At 43.8% G+C, this 15,239-nt stretch overlaps 1 protein-coding gene across 3 annotated transcripts in view; it reads right to left on the reverse strand.

Annotated features, from left to right (window-relative positions):
* The window catches only part of gpr139 (G protein-coupled receptor 139), an 81,242-nt gene that overhangs the window by 15,891 nt on the left and 50,112 nt on the right, over nucleotides 1-15,239 (reverse strand). The gene's annotated exons all lie outside the window — the stretch shown is intronic.

Below are 15,239 nucleotides of genomic sequence, written 5' to 3' on the forward strand. Positions count from 1 at the left end.
CCCAATGGGAGAATAGTTAGCAAGGTTAGATCTCTTGGAATATAGGGAGAATTAGCCATTTGGTTTCAGAACTGGCTGAAAAGTAGAAGTCAGAGGGTGGTGGTGGGGGGTTGCTTTTCAGACTGGAGGCCTGTGACCAGTGTTAGGATATCTGGTCAGTATGGACAAGTTGGACTGTAGAGTCTGTTTCCATGCTGTACATCTCTACAACTCTAAGTGATGCTACACCTCTACAAATCACTGGTCAGTCCATATTTGGAGCATTGTGTTCAGTCCTAGGCATCTTATTTAAGGAAGGATGTTAAAGCCCTGAAGAGAGTGCAAAGGAGATTTATTAGAATGATGTCAGGAATAAGGGATTTTAGACACAAGGAAAGATTAGAGAGACTGGGTTTATTTTCTTGGAGCAGAGAAGATTAAGAGGTGACCTTAATCACGTGTTCAAAGTTAGGAACAATTTTGACAGGTGAAGAAGGATATCCTGTTTCCATTAGTTGCTATATCAGAATTTCAAAACAAGAGAGCTAGGAGTGAGAGAAAGAGAAACTTCTTTACTCAGAGAGTAATTAGGATTTGGAATGTGCTGCCTGGGAGTGTGGGGGAGGCAGATTCCATCGGAGGTTTCAGAAGAGAGCTGGATATATATTAGAAAGGGGTGAATTTAGAGGGCTACAGAGATAGGGCTGGAGAGTGGGGACTAGATGGGTAACTCTTTTGGGAGTTGGTACAGACATGAGAGGTTGAACAGCCTCATTTGTACTGTCAAAGTTTATAATTCTATATTTGACTTAATGCCAGGAGACTTGTAGAAATATAGACATAGGTGCAGGAATAGGCCATTCGGCCCTTCAAGCCTGTACCACCATCCAATATGATCATGGCTGATCATGCAATCTCAGTATCCCATTCCTGCCCTTGATCCTTTAACTACTAGACTCTGTCCAGCTCCCTCTGGAATCTATCTAATGAACTAGCCCCAACAGCTTCCTGTGGGAGAGACTTTCACTGGTTCATCACTCTGTGTGTGAAGACATTCTTTCTCATCGCAGTTCTGAATAGCTTCCCCTTATTCTTAAACTGTGACCCCAATTTTGAACTTCCCCAACATCAGGAACATTCTTCCCAAATCCACTCTGTTGTGACGAAGTTGCTCCTTTAACAAGATTATGCAGATGTTGGCTTTTGTTTCAAAGAGGTTATAATGACACAGACTCCAAAAGGTCTGGGGGGTTGAAGAGTTTTGGGGCCAATTTGATTACAACTAACACATACTGTCTCAGGCAGAAGGCTTTCAAGTTTAAACAAAAGTACTTGTACAATAAATGGGGAATGGCCAGATCTCCCAGCTCAGCTTTTCTCTGGTTTGGTTTGGTTTTTAGCAGTAATTTGGAAAAAGCTGCTGAACTCAAAAAAATCAGGTGCAGACTGGTGCTCGTTCTCTCTCTTTCTCTCTCTTTCTCTCTCTCTCTCTCTCTCTCTCTCTCTGACTCCTATCCTGTAAGAACTTGTGTTTGATTTTACCTTTTGTGCCAATGTGTGTTTATGGGGATTGTGGCAAGTATTTGGAACAGTATCATTAAGTTGGGTTGATCTGTTGGGTTTTCAGAGAGGATAAGTTATTTGGTGTTCTGTTTTCTGTTGTTTGTGTTTCATTCAATAATCTTGTAAATAAATTGTTTTGTTTAAAACTAAGTGGTTTGACCAGCTGATTCTCCCCTGGAATATCTGCTCTACACCTGCTTAAAACAACTGGCAAAGTTAGGGTCTGGACTACCTTCTTGACATATTTTGAGGAGTCTGGCCTGGTCTATAACACTGTCCAGTCCCATCAGGATTTTACATGTTTCTATGAGATTCCACCCTCATCCTTCTAAATTCCAGTGAGGAAAAGCCCGATTGATCCAGACTTTCCTGATATGTCAGTCCTGCCATCTCAGGAATCAGTCTGGTAATTCTTCACTGGACTCCCTCAATAACAAGAATGTCCTTCCTCGGACTTGGAGACCAAAATTGTGCACAATACTCATGGTGTGGCCTCAGCAAGGCCCTGTATAACAGCAGCAATACATTCTTACTCCGTTACTCAAATCCTATCGCTATGAAGGCCAGTACGCCATTAGCTTTCCTCACTGCCTGCTGCACCTATGTGCCAACCTTCAGCAACTGTTCCACCAAGACACCCAGGTCTGGTTGCACTCACCTTCTCCTAAACTGCACCCATTCAGACAATAATCTGCCATCCTGTTTTTGCCACCAAAGTGGATAATCTCACACTTATCAGCATTATATTTTATTGCCAAGTACATGCCCACTCATCCAGTCTGTCCAAGTCACCCTGCAGCCTCTTAGCATCCTCCTCACAGCACACATTGCCAGCTTAGTGTCATCTGCACATTTGGAGATATGCATTCAATTCTTTCATCCAAATGGTTCATGTATATTGTGAACAGCTGAGGACCCAGCATTGAACCCTGCAGCATCCCACTCACCACTGCCTGCCAGTCCGAAAAGGACCTGGAGTGAACAATGAGGACTCCTTGAACAACCCCCTGTTAACGTGTACCACTGTGCTACAACGTCTGCCAGTGGGAATGACCATTCCAGAGATGGTGATGGTGTGTGGAACATTGTCTGGAAGGTGTGACTGTGTGAGTATGACTGTGTTTGTGAGACAGCTCCCCTACCTCAGTGCTGGGTTTGATATTGTTGTTTCTGATGCCTAGATCAATGCCTAGTTTAATTCCTTTTGTTGTTGCAGATGGCCAGCGCTGCACAGAGTTCAACATGAATGACTTCCCCCACTGTTCACCTGATGTTTTGTTCTTGGTTAAACCCTACCCCCAGGTCCAGCTCATTCGCAGGTGGATGAAGATTGGATTTTGACCATGAAGCAAGGGAAAATGTTCCCAATCTACTCTGAGGATCTCCCTCAGGCCATTTGGACAGGTGTGGAATTTATGAAGTCTCAGAGTCCCACAGTGGAAAAGGTGCTGGGGAAGGGGTGGGAGGTTGAGGGTCACTTTGCAAATACATTGAGCCAGGAAAGCTGAGCAGGAAAGGGAGGTGAGACCTCCCAGTTGCACAAGATCCATTTTGAACAATGTTGTTCATGGAGCAGGAGGAATGGGAATGCTCCTCCTAGCTGATTGAGGAAATACCCTGTGTCCATTCTGCTGGTCACTGACCTCTATTCCCTGAACAGCTGGCCTCCTGCTCCTGTGCTTTGCTGCCTCTTTCTCCATGGAACAGACCATGATGGAGTCCTGCTCCAGCTCAACAAATGCATGCCCATTCCAGATCTTCAATGGCCAGAAGCAGTGCCCAATGGCATCAGCCATGGCCTTAATGCTGGTTTATCCAATGACCAAAAAGTAATTTAACCAACAGCTGGCTGTGAAAAGGAAAAAACATTTGGTTTGGAAGGTTCTCCTCAGGTTAGTGGTCCATTTCATACCCTCCTGGAAAAATTGGAACCTGTACTGACTCTCTTTAAATAAAAAGAGTTAATTGTTCATTCACCGATGTCTATTTCTGTCATGAGTTGGTGATCATGGCTTTTTGCCGAAACATTACTGTTGTTATCAGTGTGATATTAAAAACTTGTTTGAGATATTGAATGCATTTTAGTAAAAAGCTGTTTACTCTTTTTATCATAGAATCCCTATAGTGTGAAAACAGACCATTTGGCCCAACAAGTCCACACCAACCCTCTGGACAGTAACCTTCCCAGACCATTCCCCTACCCTCTTACTCTACATTTCCCCTAACTAATGCACCTAACCTACACATCACTGAACACTATGGGCAATTTAGCATGGCCAATTCACTTAACCTGCACATATTTGGACTGTGGGAGGAAACGCAGACACGGGGAGAATGTGTAGACTCCAGGGTGGCACGGTGGCTCAGTGGTTAGCACTGCTGTCTCACAGCGCCAGGGACTCGGGTTTGATTCCAGCCTCGGGTGACTGTCTGTTTAGAGCTTGTTCATTCTCCCTGTGTCTGCATGAGTCTTCTCTGAGTGCTGTGGTTTCCTCCCATAATCCAAAAATGTGCAGGTCAGGTAAATTGGGCGTGTTAAATTGCCCATAAGGTTGGGTGCATTAGTTGTCGGTCAATATCAGGAAATGGGTCTGAGTGGCATATTCTTCAGAGGGTTGGTGTGGACTTGTTGGGCTAAATGGCCTGTTTCCACATTGTAGGGAATCTAATCGAATCTACACAGACAGTTACTCGAAGCTGGAATCAAACCTTCGGCCCTGGTACTATGAGGCAACAGTGCTAACCACTGAGCCACCATGCCACCCGTATATGAGGCAATATTGCATTCTAAGTTAATAAAGTCATTTCTGAGCAGTCTGCAGTATTATCTAAAGGTAATAGTTAAAACGTTGCTGAAAGCAATGAAATTGCTGTGGGCTGACCCTTTGAAACAATAGAAGACACTTGGAATAATGTTATTAAAATACTTTTTAAGAAATCACAGGCTTGAACGTTCTGGTTTTGTAAAGCATTAACAGGTATTTGATCAATCAAAGGTCTTACATCAGTTGTTGAAAAGTTCAAAATGGTCTTTTCACAATTTGCTGCAACAATGCTTAAAACATCATCCTGTTCTCAACTAAACTCCATTCGTCAACACTCCCAAAGATACATTTGATGAATTCAGTTTAATCTTTTCAGAATAAGCACAATTCAAGGTCAGATTGCAGGCCTATGCTGAATCATTGTCGGGTAGAGAGAGGGGAAACATGAGACTTTGATCATTATTCATTGAGTGAAGATATAATCCCTACAGTGTTTGGCCCAAGGGTCTGCACCAACCCTCCAAAGAGCATCACACCCTGATCCACACTATCCCTGCATTTCCCATCACCCATCCACCTAAGCTGCAAACCTTTGGACTGTGGGAGGAAACCAGAGGAAACTCATGCAGAGACAGGGAGAATGTTCCACACAGACAGTTGCCTGAGGGTGGAATCAAACCCAGGTCACTGATGCTGTGAGGCAGCAATGCTAATCCTGAGCCAATGTGCCATCTATAATATCCACAACTGAGGAAGTCAAGTGAAGAGAGGATTCAGTTTTTGTGGCACTTTTTTGAGAGTGTAGAATTCTCAAAATACAATGCTTGGTCAATTCCTGCAGATGGCTGCAGGTGGGATGTATACTTTGCAGGGCAAATGGGAAAGGACAACTCCAGGATTCAAAACACACCTGTTCCACTTTACAAGAAGGGTGGTAGAGATAAACCAATGAGGGAATTATAGACCAGTTAGTCTCACATCAGTGGTAGGGAAACTATTGGAGAAAATTCTGAACAAGAGAATTAATCTCCATTTGGAGAGGCAATGTTTGATCAGGGATGGCTTTGGCAAAAGGAGGTCATGCCTAATAAATTTGATTGAATTTTTCGAGGAGCTGACTAGATGAGGATAGTGGAGTTCATGTAGGTACATGGACTTCAGCAAATCCTTTGACAAAGTCCCATGTAGGATACTGATAAAGGAGGTAGAAAGCATATGGGATTCAGAATAACTTGGTATGATGCATTCAAAACTGGTTGAGTTACAGAAGACCGAAGGTAGTAGGAGAAGGCTGTGTGTGTACAGTGATGTACCACAGGGAGGAATGCTGGGTCTTTAGTGTTTGGGTGAGGTTGCGGGAGGGATGATAAGTACTTGTGGATGACACAAATATTTGCTGAGTGGATGACATTGAGAAGCAAGGTGTTATCTTACAGGACTATACAAACAGATTAGTCAGATGGGTAGATTGGTGGCAGATGGAATTTAAGCCTGAAAGGTTTGAGATGATGCACTTTGGAAAAAGGAGCAACACAAGGGAGTACTCAATGAAAGCAGGATGCTCGGAAGCTCAGAGGTTCAGGGGTTCTTGGGAAGCTAGTCCATAGGTCCCTTAAGATGGCAGGACAGATTAATAGGGTCATTAAGAAATCAGACAAGGCATAGATTATAAGAGCAGGCAGGATATGTTGGAGCTGTACAGAACTTAGGTCACTGTGCTATCAGGAGGATGTGATTGCACTGTAGAGGGTACAGAGGAGACTAACAATAACAAGGACATACCATTTTAAAGTGAAAGACAAGAGATGAAGATGAGATTTGGCAAAAGCCTTTTAATGAGGTTGGTGGGGCTGAGAGTTAGACACTGCCTGAGAGGGGTGGGGGAGGGGTGGGGGGGAAGTTGAGGTGAGAAACCTCACTGCATTTAAAAGGTTCTGGGATGAGTACTTGATGTGTCATAACTTTAAGGCTGTTGGCCAAGTGAGGGATAGTGGGACTAGTGTGTGTAGTCACAATTGTTTGGCAGTACAGACTTGATGGGCTGAAAGGCCTCTTTTGTACTGTATAGTTCCATATTTCTATGGTTTAAAATGTGACTAATTTGAGTTTTGAAAGTGGTATCATTCACCTTAAAGGGTTGACCTTTCAGAATCAGCAGTCTGCCTGGTTGTCCTCTCATGATTGGTCAGCCTCTGTCTATCAATGACATTATATTACGAACACAACAAGTTTGTCATTCTCACATTGCTGTCCATTTTATTCATATGTTGGTTGTGAATGTCACATTTATTGGCTACCCCTAATTAAGAGCATGAGATATCTTCTTGAAGTGCTCCAGGTTTCCATGATAAATCTGAACACGTATCAGCATCATCCTATTTCTCATGAGAAGTGATTTAAGGACATCTCAGTACATCCAAAATAAATCTGCGTGGAACAGAAGAGTGAAGGATGCAACCCTGCTTTCAGCAAGACTGCATTTTCCTGGAGGGTTAAAACTCCAAGGAATGTAAAAACTCAAGTTTAATTCAATCACTTCAATAGCTGCAGCTTATGAAGATTTTAGTGGTACAGGGTTAAGTATTAAGTTAATTTGAAGCTGCACTGAAAACTGAGATAAACAACCACGTTTTTACATTGAACAGGTGAATAGCTAATGAAGGAAAGTGTAAATCGAAGCCTTGTGGAAATCAAGTACAGTTTTGAAGCCAAAGCAAAACATGATCATGTCTCAGTCTTTTTCAGTTTTGCAGTGATGCATTGGTATGCTGTGTTCATGACAAAGATTTGCAAAGAGTTACATTGTGCTGACTTATTAGGGAAGTAAAGGACTTTACATAATTAGCAATCATGTATTAGGCATCCAATGAATAACAGGATTATGAAGGAACAGTACAAAAATAGCTTAACTAATCGTGTGCAAAAATATAATTTTTTTTGTGTGATTTGTTTTATGAGAGTGAATTGGGTGGAATGGGAATGGTGATCAGTTTAATTGATGATAATCTATACAAAAGTGTTCAATTTCTTGCTGAATTTGTTGTGGTTTTTTTAAGTATTTAAAGTTCAGGATTATAAATTCAAACAAAGTGTTACAACCGCAGTATTCGGGGATTCTGTTTATACTTTAGTGCTGGGTGTATACAGTGCTGTAGGCTGGATGGAAAAAGTGAGAGTCTATTTTACATTCTCCCCCAGAGGAGGTCAGGACCAAACCCATCCCCCACCCCCATCCCAGTTTGACCAACTGGAAGGCCTGTAGACCAATGAACAAGGAAAATTATAGAACAGGAACAGGTCCTTCGGCCCTACAAGCCAGATCCTCTATCTAACCTGTCACCTATTTTCTAAGGGTCTGTATCCCTCTGCTCCCTGTCCATTCATGTATCTGTCTAGATACATCTTAAATGATGCGATCATGCCTGCCTCTACCACCTCCGCTGGCAACGTGCACCCATCACCCTCTGTGTAAAGAGTGTTCCACACATATCTCCCCTAAACTTTTCCCCTCTCACCTTGAACTTGTGACCCCTCGTAATTAAGTCCCCCACTCTGGGAAAAAGCTTCTTGCTATCCACCCTGTCCACAGATGCCCTCCACCCTATCCCTGGGACTGCACCGAGATGCCATGGGAGGGAAAGAATGAAGAAAGCCCGAGGCCACATTGATGACACAGCTGAGAGATCCATGTTAATGGAAGTTCACTTTTCAGGTCTGTCAATCCACAACATAGCACTGAAGGTACGCAGCCCAGCATCATGAGTGCTACCCACGCCTGGTCCTCGTCAATGGCCCACAGTGTGAAGTCTGCACTCTTTGCTGCTGTGGGTAAATGCCAGGTGACTGTTACTTTGGAAACAGAAGTCAATCTTTCTGGGAAGCAAATCATTGCTCCTACATCACAGCCAGAAGTGGGACTGTCTCGTGTTGTAACATCATGCGGTCACATTGCTCAGGGCAATAAGTCAGACTTACACAGGAGGTTCCTGCCACCTGTTCACACTCACCCCACACGTGTGCTTCTCCCTCCACCCTCACGGTACAGGCCACTATGTGTAACACTGTATCATTGAACATGAAGGCACTCCCTTACAGAATGAAACCCTTACCCTACCCATTCTGGGTGTGGTCACAGCCATTTGCATCCTCATTGGTCTTGTATTTATCTTGCAACCAAAACAAACAGCATTTACCCATGAAGGGCTTTTGCCCGAAACTTCAATTTTCCTGCTCCTCGGATGCTGCCTGACCTACTGTGCTTTTCCAGCACCACACTGACCTAAACCCCAGCATTTATTCATGACTGCCTCCTGGGATTTGATGAAAGATTATTCCAATATGCTTTGAGCCACGGATGAGTTGCCCGATACACACGCGGTGTATTGGTATGTATGTGACAATGTAACATTGACGTGGTAATTGTGCAGCAACAGGTCCACACCCCTCCGTGATCATGTGCCAGCCATGACAAGCTTTCCTGTCTTCCTGTCTGTGATAAGCAGCACCACGAGGCAGAAATACTGTGAATATTTCACATCTGGATGAAGGACTGAAGCAGGGACACTGTGAGCTTGTAGGTTAATGCAAAGTAAGCGAACAACAAAAAGCAAGCCTGAGCCTACAGATTCGGCCTGGTCCAGTCTGGGAACCCCAAAGGGCAGTGTCCTTGCTACAGCCTTTAAGTGAGAGTTGCTGGAGTGTTGGAGTGTAGCATTGAACCCTATTGTAAGTGAAGTACAGATAGACCCCAATAATGTTGGTGAGTCTGGCACATATCAGATGCCAAGGTGCTGTACATGTGAGGAGAAAGTGAGGACTGCAGATGCTGGAGATCAGAGCTGAAAAATATTTTACTGGAAAAAGCGCAGCAGGTCAGGCAGCATCCAAGGAGCAGGAGAATCGATGTTTCGGGCATAAGCCCTTGCGCTTTTCCAGCAACACATTTTTCAGTGCTGTATGTGAGTTGTGTGTGACCAGGTACTGGTGGAGTGTACTCTGAAACATCAGAAACCGATCTCCAAAGTGGAGCAACAAGTGGTAATCTTGAGTCACCAGATACCCACTTGGATGTTCATGTCAGGAATTCTCAGCAACCAGTTTCCGTACAATTACTGGAGACAAAGTTCAAAGAAATACTTCTGTTACAGTTCTCAATAAGTTAGTAATTGTTTAAATAAACTTTCACAGAAAATATCATCAGCCGCAGGACTGGGAACTGATGCAACCTTTTCAAAAATCCGCTGGTCAGAATTATTTGAGTTAGTCTGAGTCTGGTTTAAATTCTAAGAAACTGATCCAGTGAAGATATTGTGACCAGCTGTAAGCAAATATCCAGCTGATGTGATTGCGGTTATTCTTGTATGTGAAAGATGAGAATTCAATATTCCAGCACTCTCTGCTTCTGAATTATATCTATTAGTTTGTGAGGGAGATCTGTAACCATCTAGGTACCTAACCCATATTCTCACCCTATATTGGGAAAAGATTAGGATTTGTTTGTAATTAATAATCATTCATTGATATAAAACTACATAAACAAACTTAATCAAATAGGAGGTTATTTCTAAATGGAAGCTTAACTATAAATGGAAATAAGATGTAGCTACCCCAATAAGGAAAAAAATGAAATGTTATACACCATTAGTTAAAAATCACACAACACCAAGTTATGGTCCAACAGGTTTAAATGGAAGCACTAGCTTTCAGAGCACTGCTGATGAAGAAGTTGATGACTATAACCTGGTGTTGTGTGATTTTTAACTTTGTTCACTCCAGTCCAACACCGGCATCTCCAAATCATTATACAATTTATCATCCTGACATCAAAAGTGTTGAAATTCAGTCTCAGCTGTGTATTGCAGCCCTACAATTCCATTCTATTACCTGACCATTCTCTGAGGTTGACCCAGAGTATTCATGATCTTGGTTTTCTACCCACTGCAACTAAGGTTTCAATTCCATGTCCTCGATCAGATTTACCCCATCACTCATGATGTCACAGCCCAACTCTGCCGAAACTCTAACCCAAGCCCCTGTCTACCTCCTCACTCTAATTTTACAGCACTCTCTACTGAACAGAACAGCAGTGCTTCACAACAGGCAACAGCTACTAATGATGTCACCGAGAAGGGGGAAAAAATGTCCCAGCTCAGTGAACAGACCAACAGTGAATCCAACCTGCTCCTGAGCTACAGATCTTCACAAAAACTTTAAACACTCTCTATTCTTCATAGTCTGTGCATTATACCTTCCCCTTGACTCATCGATGATGTTATATTCTATCTAAGCTCCGTGGTCAGGGAATCTTATTCAAACCATCTGCCTCCAGCCACATCCCATCCATGTTTTTGGTCACCCATCTGGATATCTTCTTTCACTAAAATATCACGTCTGTGGGTGCTTTCTATTCTGCATTCGAGATACAGAATATCTGTATTATACAAATGCACTTAGCAGTTGTTACCTGAGAGAGAGAGTTCAGAGAACAATCTTGTATATTCAATGGTTACAGGAACAGAAGGAATTTCTTTGGTTGTGAGCCAGACTGCCGGATGGTGTGTTGCCTCTCGGGTGCCAGGGCTTGGATCAAGTCTACAGGATTCTTAAGTGGGAGGGAGAGCAGCCAGAAGTCATGGTACACATTGCTACCAATGACATGGCTAGGGAAAGGGAGGAGGACCTGAAAAGAGAATGCAGGGAGTTTGGTTGGAATCTAGAAGGCAGGACAAGTGGAGTAGTAATCTCAGGATTGTTACTGGTGCCACGTGCTAGTGATGTTAGGAATAGAGAGCGAGTGCAGATGAACACGTGGCTGCAGGGCTGGTTTAGGAGACAGGCCTTCATATATATGGATCATTGGGATACCTTCTGGGGAAAGTGAGACCTGTACAAGAAGGACGGGTTGCACCTGAACTGGAGGGGCACCAATATCCTGGGTGGAAGGTTTGCTAGAGCTCTTCGGGAGGGTTTAAACTAGATTGGTGGGGGGTTTTGGGGGGGGGGGGGGGAGGTATGGGAACCTGAACTACAGATCAGATGATGGAGTAGGTGGTGAACAACCAGATGCAGCATGCAGACAGTCTGTGAGGAGGGATAGGCACTTGATAGAGCAAAGCTGCAGTCAGTGTGGTGGGTTGAAGTGTGTCTACTTTAATGCAAGTAGAATCAGGAATAAGGGTGACAAACTCAGGACATGGATCAGAACTTGAAATATGATGTTATGGCCATCAGATATCACAGGGGCAGGAATACTTGTTGGAAGCTTCAGGGTCTACAGAGTCAGTATGGGTGGAAGTGAGATATAGGAAAGGAGCAGTCACTTTATTGGACATTTTCTTCAGGCACTGCCAATAGCAACAGAAACAAAGAGGAGTATTTGGGAGGCAGATTTTGTAAAGGTGCAGAAGTAATAGGGTTGTTGTCATGGGTGACTTTAACTTCCCTAATATTGATTAGAACCTCCTTAGTTCAAATAGTTTGGATGAAGCAGTTTTTGTCAGGTGTGTACAGGAAGGGTTCCTGACACAATAAGTAGATAGGGGAGAGGAGGCCATATTGGATTTGGTGCTAGGCAACAAACCAGACCAGGTGTCAGAACTCTAGGTGAGAGAGCATTTCGGTGATAGTGATCACAGCTCCATGACCTTTATTATAATCATAGAGAGGGATAGGAATAGACAGTAAAGGAAAGTATATAATTTGGGGAGGGGGAAATATAATGCTATTAGGCAGGAACTGGGGCACCTAAACTGGGAACAGATGTTCTCAGGGAAATGCATGATGGAAATGTGGAGGTTGTTTAGGAAGCACCTGCTGATGGTGTTGGACAGGTTTGTCTCACTGAGGCAAGGAAGGGATGGTAGGGTGAATGAACCTTGGGTGACAAGGGATGTTGAGCATCTGGTCAAGAGCAAGAAGGAAGCTTACTTAAGGTTGAGGAGGCAAGGATCAGACAGGATTTTAGAGGGCTACAAGGTAGCCAAGAAAGAACTGAAGAATGGACTTAGGAGAGCTAGAAGGGGGCATGAGATTGCCTTAGCTGGGTAGGATTAAGGAAAACCCTAAGGTATTCTACACTTATGTGAAGAACAAGAGGATGGCCTGAGTGAGGGTATGGACGATCAGGGGTAATGGAGGGAACTTGCGCCTGTAGTTGGAGGAAGTAGGGAAGGTCTTTAATGAATACTTTGCTTCAATATTGACTACTGAGAAGGACCTTGACATTTCTGAGGACAGCGTGAAACAGACTGATATACTGGAACAGGTTGATGTTAGGAAGGAGGATGTGCTGAAAATTTTGAAAAACCATGAGGATACACCCAAGGTTGCTACAGAAAGTGAAGAAAGAGATTGCTGTGCCTTTGGTGATGATCTTTGTAGCACAGTGGCTCAGTGGTTAGCACTGCTGCCTCACAGTGCCAGGGACCGGGGTTTAATTTCCATCTCGGGTAACTGTCTGTGTGGAGTTTGCACATCCTCCCTGTGTCTGTGTGGGCTTCCTCCGGGTGCTCTGGTTTCCTCCCACAGTCCAAAGATGTGCAGGCTAGGTGAATTGGCCATGCTAAATTGCCCATAGTGTTAGGTACATTAGTCAGGGGTAAATGTATGGGAATGGGTTTGGGTGTGGACTTGTTGGGCTGAAGGGCCTGTTTCCACACTGTAGGGAATCTAATCTAAACTTACTGTCCACTGGAGTAGTGCCAGATGACTGGAAGGTAGAAAATGTCATTCTCTTGTTCAAGAAAGGGAATAGGGATAATTCTGATAATTAGACAAGTCAGTCTTATGTCAGTGGGTGGCAAAGTGTTGGAGAGGATTCTGAGAGACCAAATTTATGATTACTTGGAAAACCATAGTTTGATTAGAAATAGTCAGCATGGCTTTGTGAGGGTCAGGTCATGTTGATGAATGTGGATGTGGTGTGCATGGATTTTAACAAGGCATTTGATAAGTTTCCCAAGGTAGGCTCATTCAGAAAGTAAGGAGGCATGGGATACAGGGAAACCTGTCAGTCTGCATACAGAATTGGCTGGCCCATAGAAGACAGAGGGTGGTGGTAGGTGGAAAGCATTCAGCCTGGAGCTCGGTGACCACTGGTGTTTGGCAGGGATCGGTTCTGGGACCTCTGCTCTTTGTGATTTTTATATATGACTTACATGAGGAAGTTGGGGAGGGGTTAGTCATTTTGCTGATGACACTAAGGTTAGTGGAGTTGTGAATAGTGTGGAGGACGGTCATAGGTTGCAATAAGACATTGACAGGATGCAGAGCTCGGCTGGTAAGTGGCAGGTGGACTACAACCTGAAAAAGTGTGAAGTGATTCACTTTGGAAGATCAAATTTGAATACAGAGTACAGGGTTAAAGGCAGGATTCTTGGCAGTGTGGAGGAACAGAGGGATCTTGGGGTCTACGTCTATAGATCCCTCAAAGTTGCCACCCAAGTTGACAGGGTTCTTAAGAAGGTATATGGTGTGTTGACTTTCATTAGCAGAGGGATTGAGTTTAAGAGCCGTAGGTTATGCTGCAGCTCTATCGAGCCCTGATTAGACCACGCTTGGAATATTGTGTTCAGTTCTGGTCACTTCATTATAGGAAGGATTAGGGTGTAGGTTTGCTTGCTGAGCTGTAGGTTTGAGATCCAGACGTTTCATTACCTGGCTAGGTAACATCATCAGTGGCGACCTCCAAGTGAAGCGAAGCTGTTGTCTCCTGCTTTCTATTTATATCTTTCTCCTGGATGGGGTTCCTGGGGTTTGTGGTGATGTCATTTCCTGTTCGTTTTCTGAGGGGTTGATAGATGGCATCTAGATCTATGTGCTTGTTTATGGCATTGTGGTTGAAGTGCCAGGCCTCTAGGAATTCTCTGGCATGTCTTTGCTTAGCCTGTCCCAGGATAGATGTGTTGTCCCAGTCAAATTGGTGGTTATTTTCATCCATGTGTAGGGGTATGAGGGAGAGGGGGTCGTGTCTTTTTGTGGCTAGCTGGTGTTCGTGTATCCTGGTGGCAAACTTTCTTCCTGTTTGTCCTACGTAGTGTTTGTGGCAGTTCTTGCATGGAATTTTGTAGATGACGTTGGTTTTGTCCATGGGTTGTACTGGGTCTATTAAGTTTGTTAGATTTTGTTTGAGAGTGTTGGTGGGTTTGTGTGCTACTAGGATTCTGAGGGGTCTCAGTAGTCTGGCTGTCATTTCTGAAACTTCTTTGATATATGGTAAGGTGGTTAGGGTTTCTGGCTGTGTACTGTCTGCTTGTCGTGGTTTGTTCTTGAGGAATCTGCGCACTGTGTTTTCTTGAGTATCGTTCTTCTTGAATATGTCGTATAGGTGGTTCTCCTCTGTTTTTCGAAGTTCATCTGTGCTGCAATGTGTGGTGGCTCGGTGGAATAGTGTTCTGATACAGCTTTGTTTGTGTGTGTTGGGATGGTTGCTGGTGTAGTTGAGTATTTGGTCAGTGTTTGTCGGTTTTCTGTATACACAGCTTTGTAATTCTCCCTTGTCCTTTCTTTCTACTGTGACATCCAGGAATGTGAGTTTGTTGTTGGTTTCTTCCTCCTTGGTGAACTTTATGCCTGTAAGGGTGTTGTTGATAATGTTAAATGTCTCTTCTATCTTGTTTCGTTTTGTGATGACAAAGGTGTCATCTACGTAGTGAACCCAGATTTTTGGTTTGATGATTGGTAGGGCTGTAGCCCTTGGTAATGAAACGTCTGGATATCAACCCTACAGCTCAGCGAGCAAACCTACACTCTAAACCTCAACCTGAGCTACAAACCTTGTGATAGGAAGGATGTGGAAGCTATAGAGAGGGTACAGAGGAGATTTCCCAGGATGCTGCCTGGACTGGAGGGCATGTGTTATGAAGATAGGTTGAGGGAGCATGGGTTTTTCTCATTGGAGTGAAGAAGGATAAGAGGTGACTTGATAGAGATATA

The sequence above is a fragment of the Chiloscyllium punctatum genome, chromosome 40 (genome assembly GCF_047496795.1).
Source record: "Chiloscyllium punctatum isolate Juve2018m chromosome 40, sChiPun1.3, whole genome shotgun sequence".
NCBI lineage: Eukaryota > Metazoa > Chordata > Chondrichthyes > Orectolobiformes > Hemiscylliidae > Chiloscyllium > Chiloscyllium punctatum.